Here is a 10,556-nt window from a genome sequence, read left to right on the forward strand (position 1 = left end):
GGAAGGCCAGCTTCATGTCCTTTCTAAAGCTTGGGCGGGCAGGGCATGACACTCTTCAAAATAAATATTTCTTAACACAGGAGAGGGTTTCCAGCTGCCCCCAAGGAAACAGAAGGAATAGATGCTTGGAACTCATGGATAAATCATCATTGTCTTCACTGATGAATGACTGTTGGACTATTGATGAGTTGAATTATACTGCAAGAGCAAGGGAGAAGAAAGCCCCAATGTATAGTAAAAATCCAAATTACATTTGACAGGGAAGGGATCCATGTAGGAAAAGAAGTCTGCAATCTTAGTAACACATGCTGGGTACAGCATAAGCAATAACTTTTGAGGTTTGCAGAATAAAAAATGGCATCACTGAGACAAAGGAAGAAAAGAGAGAAACGGGTGTGGAGGCTCTCAAAGGGGGACTAGCTTTGTTCCACTTCAATACAAAACTGTACTGTGTTTGTATTGAAATATAAATTCTAAACAATGCTTTATCTGCACACCAGTCTGCTTGCAGTAAAGATGTCCTCCTTGAAGCACACACGAGAAATCTCAGATGGTTAACTATTAGGAGAAGAGGATAATGAATCAGCCTTGATGCTTGAGCAAAAGTAAGGGGAAGATGGAGAGTTGGTGAGGTTTTGTGAACCAAAGCCTTAAGGAAAGGATGACAGCTTCTTCTGGTGTAACCTTTGATATTTAATGCATTTATGAATTATAACTCCATTATGTCTGCTATTCTTACTCTATGTGAATACTTATAATTTATTAAACTCAACTCCTGGGGGAAAACGCTGAGTGCCCAGCCAAACTTTTATCTGAGAAATGAATTCTAGAGAAAAGAAATATTTTGGAAATGAATTTGTGATCTCCATCTACTGCCCCTTTTGCGGTTTTTAATTGCTTTCTGTCCAGCTGGGAAGCTAATCTGGAATGTTCTCGGGGTTCTTGAGTTCGTTCTAGTCTTCCACCTAAAGCAGGTCACAGCTGCACCGGGAACATCCTCGGAGGTTTCCGTGCTATCTCCTGTAGTCTGCGTGTTGCTTTGACCTGCCAGTACCATTCGCCTTTCCTAGAAAGCCTACTCCTGAACCTTATAATTGCTACCACCAGCCGTTTTTATTCTGTAATATCCATAGTCCTACAAACCCAGGTTGGCGAAGATGAGCAAATATTTTACCAAGTGTGCTGTCTTTGGTGATAGCAAAGCAAAACCCAACAATCCAACTAAAGTGATGCGATTCTTTACATGCTTGTTTCCAGATGCTCATTTCATGGTTTCTCTTTATGTTTACATTATGGTATTTGTAAGACAGATGGGACCATTTGTCTGAAACTTTAAGCAAAATAAAGAGATGAGGAAAAAAATCAGACTAATTGCTTAAGGAGTTTTTTTTTTAATTTTTAACTTTAACAGGCACAGGTGTTAGGAATATTTTAGAGTAATTTGATGTATGTGTAATATTTTCTGAAATATTTACTAATATTTGCATATGAAGTCATAGGTATTGAATGTGATGCAGAAAGAGAGGAAAAGTAATGGAAAAAAATAAAGGAGAAAAGGAAGAAACTTTTATAAGGGAAAATGGAGACAACAAGAAAACCAAAAAACAAAACAAAACAAAACAAAAACAAAAACAAAAAAACAGGAAAAGAGGGAAATGTGAAGGGATTGCTTTCTACAAAGCTTGGTGGGGTTACCAATATGTCTCTGTATATGTCCATATATAGCTCCATCCATTTCTAAATATTTTATTTTTAATTGTGTGAGAGCCCAGTGCCCAAGGAGGACAGAAGAGGGCAGAGCTGGAGTCTCAGACAGCGGTGAGCCTATCTTAGGAACTGAGCTTCCGTTTTCTCCGTTTTCTCCAAGAGAGTAGTACATGCTCTTAATATCTGAGCCAACTCCCCAGCCCCGATATACAGCTTAAAAAGTGTTTTATGTGTATGGATAAGTGTTTTATGTGTTTTATGTGATGTTTTGCTTTCATGTATGTCTGTGTATCACACGCATGCCTGGTGCCTTTGGAAGCCAGAAGAGGGCATTAGATCCGCTGGAACTGAAATTGCATATGGCGGTGAGCTGCCATGTGGGTGGCAGGAATCTAAATCTAGGTCCTCTGGAGGAGCCGCTAGTCTCTGGCCCCATATCCATTTAAGTAGGTGTGTTTCCCAGTTACACAAAATTTGTAGAAATACGAGTCCTAAAGGCTTCTTTTTTCCCCATTACTTCACCTCAAAGAAAACACTTTTAAAGATGATCTTTACCTCTCAATGTTCTTGGATACAAGAGCAAAAGCATAGTTGTTGATTACATATGTTTTCAAAAAAGCATCATTTTCATAGATTTTCCTATCCTAATGTTTGCTGTTAAGAGGTCCACTTTTTTTTTTAATCTAGACGATAATTGCATAGCTAGAGAATCTTTATCTTGTACCAACAAAAGGTACTAACAATGCTGAAGTAACTATAGAGCCATGTGTATACAAGCTATTTTGATATTAAAATCAAATTCCTCTGGGGAAACAGATAGCTAACTCCTCCAGGGGGCAATGGATATAGGCCAGGCTCAAATGTTTGGCCCATCGAGAAAGGTCATTTAAGAGTACCTAGCTCGGGTACCAACATTTTTTATTTCACTTTCATACACTGAGTCAGTTTGGCCACCAGGATCACCTTGCAATTAGCACTCAGCCTGCTGCATGGGCTTTGCCTCTGTGGAATGCTACAAACCTTGAGAATACGTGGCTGCTCTAGTCAAGTCTAGCGCGCTTTAAAGTAACTATTAGCATTGTCATTTGGATTTGTGCTTCCCTAGTTTTTTCCAGATGTCTCCGCGAGATGGTGTAGCCCAGGGAACCCACTCGCTCACAGTGTCGCGGTTGTTGGCTCTTTGCCTGTGTGCAGCTACCTTGTGCTGTGTTCCTGTACCAGAAGCAGCTAAGGAGCAAGCCAAATGGCTACATGGTACTGATGGCCAGCTGCTGTGAAAGTCAGAGCCAAGGATAGCCTCATCTGAACATAGGAATCAATGGGATCCAAATGTGTTCCACACCCTCGAGAAAAGAGTCCCCAAATGGGAGATCTCTCAGTCCTACAACATGGCTGATACCCACTCACACACCTAGCTCCTCTTCTCAGCAGAAAACGGGGTATTTTGAAATGTGCGCCGCCCATGCTCCTGAACACAATGCTACTTTTCATCTATTTCTGGAGACTTTTCTTTCCTTTTGTTGCTGGATCCCCTACATAATTGTAAGCATCTCGCAGGCAGCCACAATGGCGAGCGGCGGGCGGACGCTCCCTCTGCAGATGCAGACAATGTCTGCCTGGCTGGCACTGTTTGATTCGGCCATTAACCCACTTTTACACGCCCTTTTGAGAGAGAGAGAAAAAAAAAAGATGCAGAAAAGCTCTTAAGAACTTAAACGAGAAGAAGCTTTTTAATTTCATTTCCTGACGCGGGATGTTTCTGCAAAGCAATCTGAAAATACTGTGGAAAAGAATCAGAAAGGCCTTCCAAAGATTCATAAACATCCTCTGGGTCTCATTTAGAGAGAATGATACACATAGTCTACCTTGGCAGTGAACTACCCCGCGACTCTCAAAGCAACTCAGCCAGATGAAGAAATGGAAACATACACTGCAAGCAATGTTCTTGGTGGAGAGAAGGAAAGATGCATGTGGCCCTTGGAAGTAGGCAAATCACAAGCAAGCTGCCCTTTCACGCCCTCATTCCCAGGCTGTGGAATGTCTCAGAACTGGGGAGATTCCCTAGTTGGGAAGTTCAAGTTTTCCTTCCTGACCTCTCAGAGGCAGAGATACAATGGCAGAGGATTCTTTTCCGTTCTTCCACACCCACCGGTTTCCCCATGCTGCCCATCCTCCAACCAGCTTCAGCCTAACCCCTCTGAGGTTCCAAGATTTACCTGTGACATCTGATTAAAGGGTTCAGTACTTGCTCTTCCCTAGAGTAGGAACCGTTGTCACAAGGCAAGCCCTTTACTTGCAGTGTGCTCTTGCAGAACTGGGCAGCACAGTGGATTTATTGACATTTATTGGATCTGTCCTGTGCATCCTATGGAAAGCTGTTATTCTTATCTCCTGCCCATTCTCTACTACTGAAATCTAGGGACTGCCCTGGCCCCCACCAATGCTCCCAACTGTTTCTCCACACATCAGTTCTCTGCTACTGACATCTTGCCCAGTGCTGGAGTTGAATCACATCCTTCCCAAACTTTTATTCAAGCCACTGCTGCAGTCTCTGTGAATGCACCTGCTGGGAAACAGGGTCTGTGCAGATGCTCAAGTGCTATGGTTTAGGTGTTGCTTGTCCTCCACCTGCATGTGGCAGTAGGAGGTGTTCATCCTCTTGCAGTCATCCCTTTGCTGTGTGACATCAGCATGGGATCCAGGGCTGATCCAATGCCAGCACCTTGCTCTCGGATGCCCACAGTTGTGAGCTAATGAATCCTCCTCCTCCTCCTCTTCTTTGTAAAATCAGCCTGTTGCAAGCATTTCTCTATAATAACAGAAGTCAGACTAACACTAGCATCAGCACACAGAGGAAAGATGATGCGATGTCGTCTATGTGATAACAACAGCAGAGGCTGGCCTGATAGTCTCTGAACTCTGGATCCCAGTGCAGCTAGGTGGGCAAATGGTGACTGTTCCTCTTCTATAATGAGAGTCATGTACATTTCCATTAGCCTGTTTCTAGAAAACAATTGTACCACATTTATTTATCCATGTGTTTGTTTGTTTGTTTATTATGGGGCTGCTAGCACGTGAGTGCTGATTCTGTTGTGTGGTTACTACTCTTTACTTTTGTTTTTCTTTTCTTTTTCCCTTTTTTTTTGGGGGGGGTTTGAAGACAGGGTTTCTCATTAGTCCAGCTTCAAAAAGTCCCCATAGTCTATCAGAGACTCAAGAATTTTTTGTTTTTTGTTTTGTTTTGAGATAGGGCTTCTCTGCCTAGCCTTACCCTGAACAACAAAGCTGAAAGCAGTTGGAGGAACCCTGTCTCAAGAAACCAAACAAAAAAACAAAAAACAAAAACATTGTTGAGTCTCTGATAGACTTCGGGGACTTTGTAGTTGGACTAGATAAATTCTGCAGTATGTATGGGTATCAGCCTGTGTGGGCCAGTGAGTGGAATGTGGTGGTTTCAATAGAAATGCTCCCCCACCCCTGTAGATTCACGCATGTGTTTGAATGCTTGGCCCACTGGGAGTGGCACTATTAGGAGGTGTAACCTTGCTGGAATAGGTGTGGCCTTGTTGGAGGAAGTGAGTCATTGTGGGAGGTTTTGAGGCCTTCTATGCTCAAGCTATGCCCAACATGGATCAAAATGTAGAACTCTTGCCTCCTTCTCCAGCACCATGTCTGCCTGCCATTGATGATAATGGACTAAACCTCTGCAACTATAAGCCAGTCCCAATTCAATATTTTTCTTTCTAAGAGTTGCCATGGTCATGGTGTCTCTTCACAGCAATCAAACCCTAACTAAAGTACATGTCGAGAACAAAAGCTTGCTATAATCACACACACTCACCAGCTGATCAATAGCACTGTCCAAGAATATGGGATTCACTGGGTAACAGTGGTGCATCACACCCCCACACCAACAGGGCACCAGAGAGAGGCCACAAGCCCAGAGAACACTATGAAGAAGACTGGTATTAATACCACAGTACCCATAGGCAGAAAACACCGTGAATGACAGCATAAGATGAGTCTATGCTAGTGAGAAGATGAGATAATTGCATGTGGAAAGACTAACTAAAAGAAATCTAGTGTCTTGCACTTGTGACAGAAACAATACCTTATGTTTATAATGCACAAGATACCAGGCAGCCCATCGCTAAAGCATCTGGACAGCTGTTTTCCTACTCATCTGCAATACATATGTGTGTCTTTGTGGTGCTAGCTACATAGAAAATGTTCAGTATATAATTCAATGGCATCAGACTCATTCAAACTGCTTTGTCTTTATCATTGTTACCAATTTTCCCATCATCTTCATCATCTCACACTGATATGATGCCATGGGTGAGAACATCTCATTCCCTTTCCTCCTTAGTCCCTGGTAACCGTGAGCATAATTTCTGTCACTTCCACTTTGGTTTTTCTAGGTACTTCATGTAAGTAAAATCTTATAGTTGTCCTTTTGTGTATGGCTTAATTTTAATTAACGCAATTTTTTTAAGGTTCACGAATGTTGGAATTTCACTCTGTTTAAAGACCTAGTGTTCCATTGTATGTTTAGATAATATTTTGTTTATTCATATATGTGTTGATGAACATTTAGGTTGCTTCTATTTTTTTGTTATCATCAATAATGCTCCTATAAGTTTTTATGCCACAGTTGGTCTGCTCTTCACTGTTTCTATATCCTAAAGCCCCAGAAATTAGATGAGCACATACATCAACTACCTGATGTTTTTTTCCCCTTGAGTTTGTAGGTACACTGAGGTACCTGAGCCAAAAATAGAACATTAATATCACGCTGCTAGGATGAAATAACTCTTCATTCATAGAATGAGTTCTGTTAGGGTGTTCAAAGAAATAATGTATTAACAATCAAAAATGACTAGTAGAAAAGTGTAGAAAGAAGTAGGTTTTAATGATGGAGAGCTGTGACTAGTTGCCTGTCAAGAGCAAGGCTATGGGACAGACTTCTTCATCATGGATGTGAACACAGCAAACTGTTACACTGTAGTAACACAGGTCATTGTTAAATTTTAAGTTAGTGCAAAAAGGAGTAGGGTTCATCATGGCATTTTGCACATGTGTATTTCATACATGTTTTATTATAATCCTTTCCCATGACCCTTTCCTTCCCTTCCTGTCACCTCCCGTTGGTCTCTCCTTCTGCCTTTATGACACAGATATTCTATTGTCTTCCCACTCCAGTCACATCTCCTCTTCCCTTCTTATAGTCCCCTTTCTAGTTTTAACACACACACACACACACACACACACACACAGATTCTCCATATGAAAAAAGGTGCCATTTGTCTGAGTCTGACTTATTTTATTTACAGTGATTTCTACTTCCAATATTTTGAAACTGTCATGAATTCATTTTTCTTTACAGCCAAATACAATTCCACTGCATAACACATATTTATAAAAAATTCTAAATTACAAACTTGAAAAAGTTCTATACAGGTTTGGTGACACATGTCTGTAGCCCCAGAACTCAGGAGGCTGAGTCAGGAGGACAATGAGTTGCAGGCCAGCTTGAGCTACACAGTGAGACCCTGTCCTCCTCCCACCCTGTAAAAACAACTCTTTCTCCATAACCTTCACACCAACCCATGAACATTCTGTAGCCCCAGAACTTTCTTACTTAGAGCTCAACTCTATAATCTGTTGTCCCCTGCTTTTTGAATGTGTGTTTCTCTCCTTGAAGCATGGTAGGACAAGGTTTGTGTTTCCTTTAGTGTGTGCACATGCACGAATGCCATACGTGTAACATACACAGAAACTTGTCAGTTTGGCTTGTGTGGTCCACTTAGACCTGGAAATTAAATTCTGGAACATGGAGAGATGAAGCTGCCGATGTTATCAAGACAAGACTGCATCATCATCTAGTTGAACAGGAAGCCTCCCCTATTGAAAATCCTGCCCACACAGCCGTTGCTACCCAGCAAACTCAGGTTTGCTCAAGCCCACAGGAACATAGAAAATTCTGCTCTTGCTGGGAAACAACCTGTGTAGAAATGTGGACAAGGGTGTAAATGACAAAGCCCGAAATCTGGATAAATAACAGTTTTCCCTCTTCTTTTCTCATTGCTGAGGATGGAACCCAGACACCCATCTAGGCAAAGGAATTGATCTCACAGTATGGCTAATACTGTTCCTTTTTGTTTGTTTGTTATTGTTATTGTTGTTTTTTGTTTGTTTGTTTTTTGACACAGGGTTGCTCTGTGCAACCTTGGCTGTCCTGAACTCACTTTGTAGACCAGGCAGGCCTCGAACTCACAGAGATCCACCTGCCTCTGTCTTCCAGACTGCTGGGATTAAAGGCATGTGTCACCACGCCTGGCTGCTAATAGTGTTCCTAATGACATTTACTTCTCTCTCAGACATCCCAGGCAACCATGAAAATGTGAAGGGGGATTCACCCAAAGAACCAAAGAATCCAGCATGCTCAGAATCCAGCTACTCAAAGAGTAGCAAGGGACAATTCTACAGGTTGAACTCTGCCTTTCTTCTTTCCTTCCTTCCTTCCTTCCTTCCTTCCTTCCTTCCTTCCTTCCTTCTTTCCTTTCTCTCTCTCTCTCTCTCTCTCTCTCTCTCTCTCTCTCTCTTTTGTTTCTTTCTTTCTCATTTCAATTTTCTTTCTTCCCCAAAAGAAGAGTGTTTTGTGAGTATGAAAGTGACCTGGCACAACTGTCTTTCCTTGAAAGTCATATTGTACATGGTAGACATGAGCCTTGTTAAAGCAACTTCCTCTAAGGAGCTGCTCAGTTCATGTTTCCTCTTGGAAAACTCATCCCTTATTAAAACAATACTGATTAAGATTCTGTCAACAGACAATATGAACACTGAGTCTCTTTCTCTCTCTCATTTTCCAAGACAGGTTCTCTCTGTGTAGGCCTGCCTGGTTGTCCTGGAACTCACTGTGTAGACCAGGCTGGCCTCAAACTCAGAGATCTATCCGCCCAGCCTGACACTAGTTACAGGTGACAGGACTCTCTTCTGGAATCTGTGGGCAACTGCACTCATGTGCACATATTTTCCCCCCACATGTATAATTAAAACAACAAAATAGATCAATCTAAGATGGCCACTGTGGAACCAGAAACCACCCCTACCACTAATCCCCCACCTGCCAAAGAGGAAAAAACAGAATCTAATCAGGAGGTTGCTAACCCAGAGCGCTATATTAAACACCCTCTACAGAACAGGTGGGCACTCTGGTTTTTTAAAAATGATAAAAGCAAAACTTGGCAAGTGAACCTTCGATTGATCTCTAAGTTTGATACTATTGAAGACTTTTGGGCTCTATACAACCATATCCAGTTGTCACTTTTTAAGGATGGTACTGAGCCTATGTGGGAAGATGAGAAAAACAAACGGGGAGGACGATGGCTAATTACATTGAACAAACAGCAGAGACCTCGATCGCTTTTGGCTAGAGACACTGCTGTGCCTTATTGGAGAATCTTTTGATGGCTACAGTGATGATGTGGGGGGGGGGCTGTTGTCAATGTTAGAGCTAAAGGTGACAAAACAGCAATATGGACTACTGAGTGTGAGAACAGAGACGCCGACACACACATAGGGAGGGTATACAAGGAAAGGTTAGGACTTCCTCGGAAGATAGTGATTGGTTATCAGTCCCACACAGACACAGCTACAAAGAGCGGCTCCACCACTAAAAATAGGTTTGTTGTTTGTTTAAGAAGACGTCTTCTGAATATTCTCACAGGAGACTGCATCACGCAATTGAGATTGGGAGCTGAACCAAAGCCTCATCAAAGCAGAGTGGACTGCATTGAAGCTGATTCCATCTAAATGTTGCTAAAATATAAGAGAAGTCTTATTCCCCTTTGTCTTGTACTTCTGTGTTCATTTTTATCCCCACTCCCACCCCAATTTTTGCTAGTGTGTCCACTATCCCAATCAAAGAATTACAGTATACATCACCCCAGAACCTGCAGGTGTGTTCCTGGCCCGCTCTGTAACAGCCGGTTAGAATTACCATGACACACACACATGCCTTTCCACAGTATTCGAAAAAGAACATGCATTTCTATTACTTTAGCAGGAAAAGATCTGTTTCTATTCCACTCTATGCAGGAGCAAATTTAGCTGCTGTGAGTCTGAGTATGGCTTTCTAGCAACCTTCTGTTTCCTTTCACAGCATTGTCCTTGCTGCCCTCTCGCTGATGGCTGCTAGACTTTAATTTATTTGCTTCCCTTCTTGATAACATTAGTGATTCTGATTTCAGTTTTTCATTTGTTTTGCTTTTGGTTTTTCCTCATGTAACATTGGTGAGGGATCCAGGAATATGACAGAAAGGTGGAATAAACATTAAATTTGTGCATTCTTTGGTAAATTTTTTTGTGTTTTTGTAACTACAAAGCTTTGCTACAAATTTATGCATTTCATTCAAATCAGTGATCTATGTCTGTGTGATCCCTAAACATAATTGTGGACTATAAAAATGTAACACCATAATTACACTCCTAACTAGAATTAGTATGTCTGCTTTTGTATCTTTATGCTGTACTTTAACACTTTGTATTACTTAGGTTATTTTGCTTTGGTTACAATGGCTCAAGTAGAAAAGCGGTCCCATTCATATTAAGACAGTGTACAAAACTGTGAATAAAATGCGTACAGTGAATTGTCTTTAAAAAAACAACAAAATGAATAATAATAATAATAAAAAGCCTTACTGGGCATGGTAGCATGGGTCTGTATCCCTGATTTCAGGAGAGTGAGTTAGGAGACCAGCCTGTGCAACATAGTGATAACCTGTCACAAAATAAAACAGAGAACCCCCCTCACACACACATACACACACAAGTTCCATTTTTATGTG

The 10,556-nt window shown here is 41.6% G+C and overlaps 1 pseudogene; it reads left to right on the plus strand.

The window, feature by feature from the left end:
• Positions 1–8,781: 8,781 nt before the first annotated feature.
• LOC110562346 (eukaryotic translation initiation factor 4E-like) lies at positions 8,782–9,522 on the plus strand (annotated as a pseudogene).
• The last annotated feature ends 1,034 nt before the right edge of the window (positions 9,523–10,556 follow it).

This window comes from Meriones unguiculatus, chromosome 4, assembly GCF_030254825.1.
Source record: "Meriones unguiculatus strain TT.TT164.6M chromosome 4, Bangor_MerUng_6.1, whole genome shotgun sequence".
Taxonomy (NCBI): domain Eukaryota; kingdom Metazoa; phylum Chordata; class Mammalia; order Rodentia; family Muridae; genus Meriones; species Meriones unguiculatus.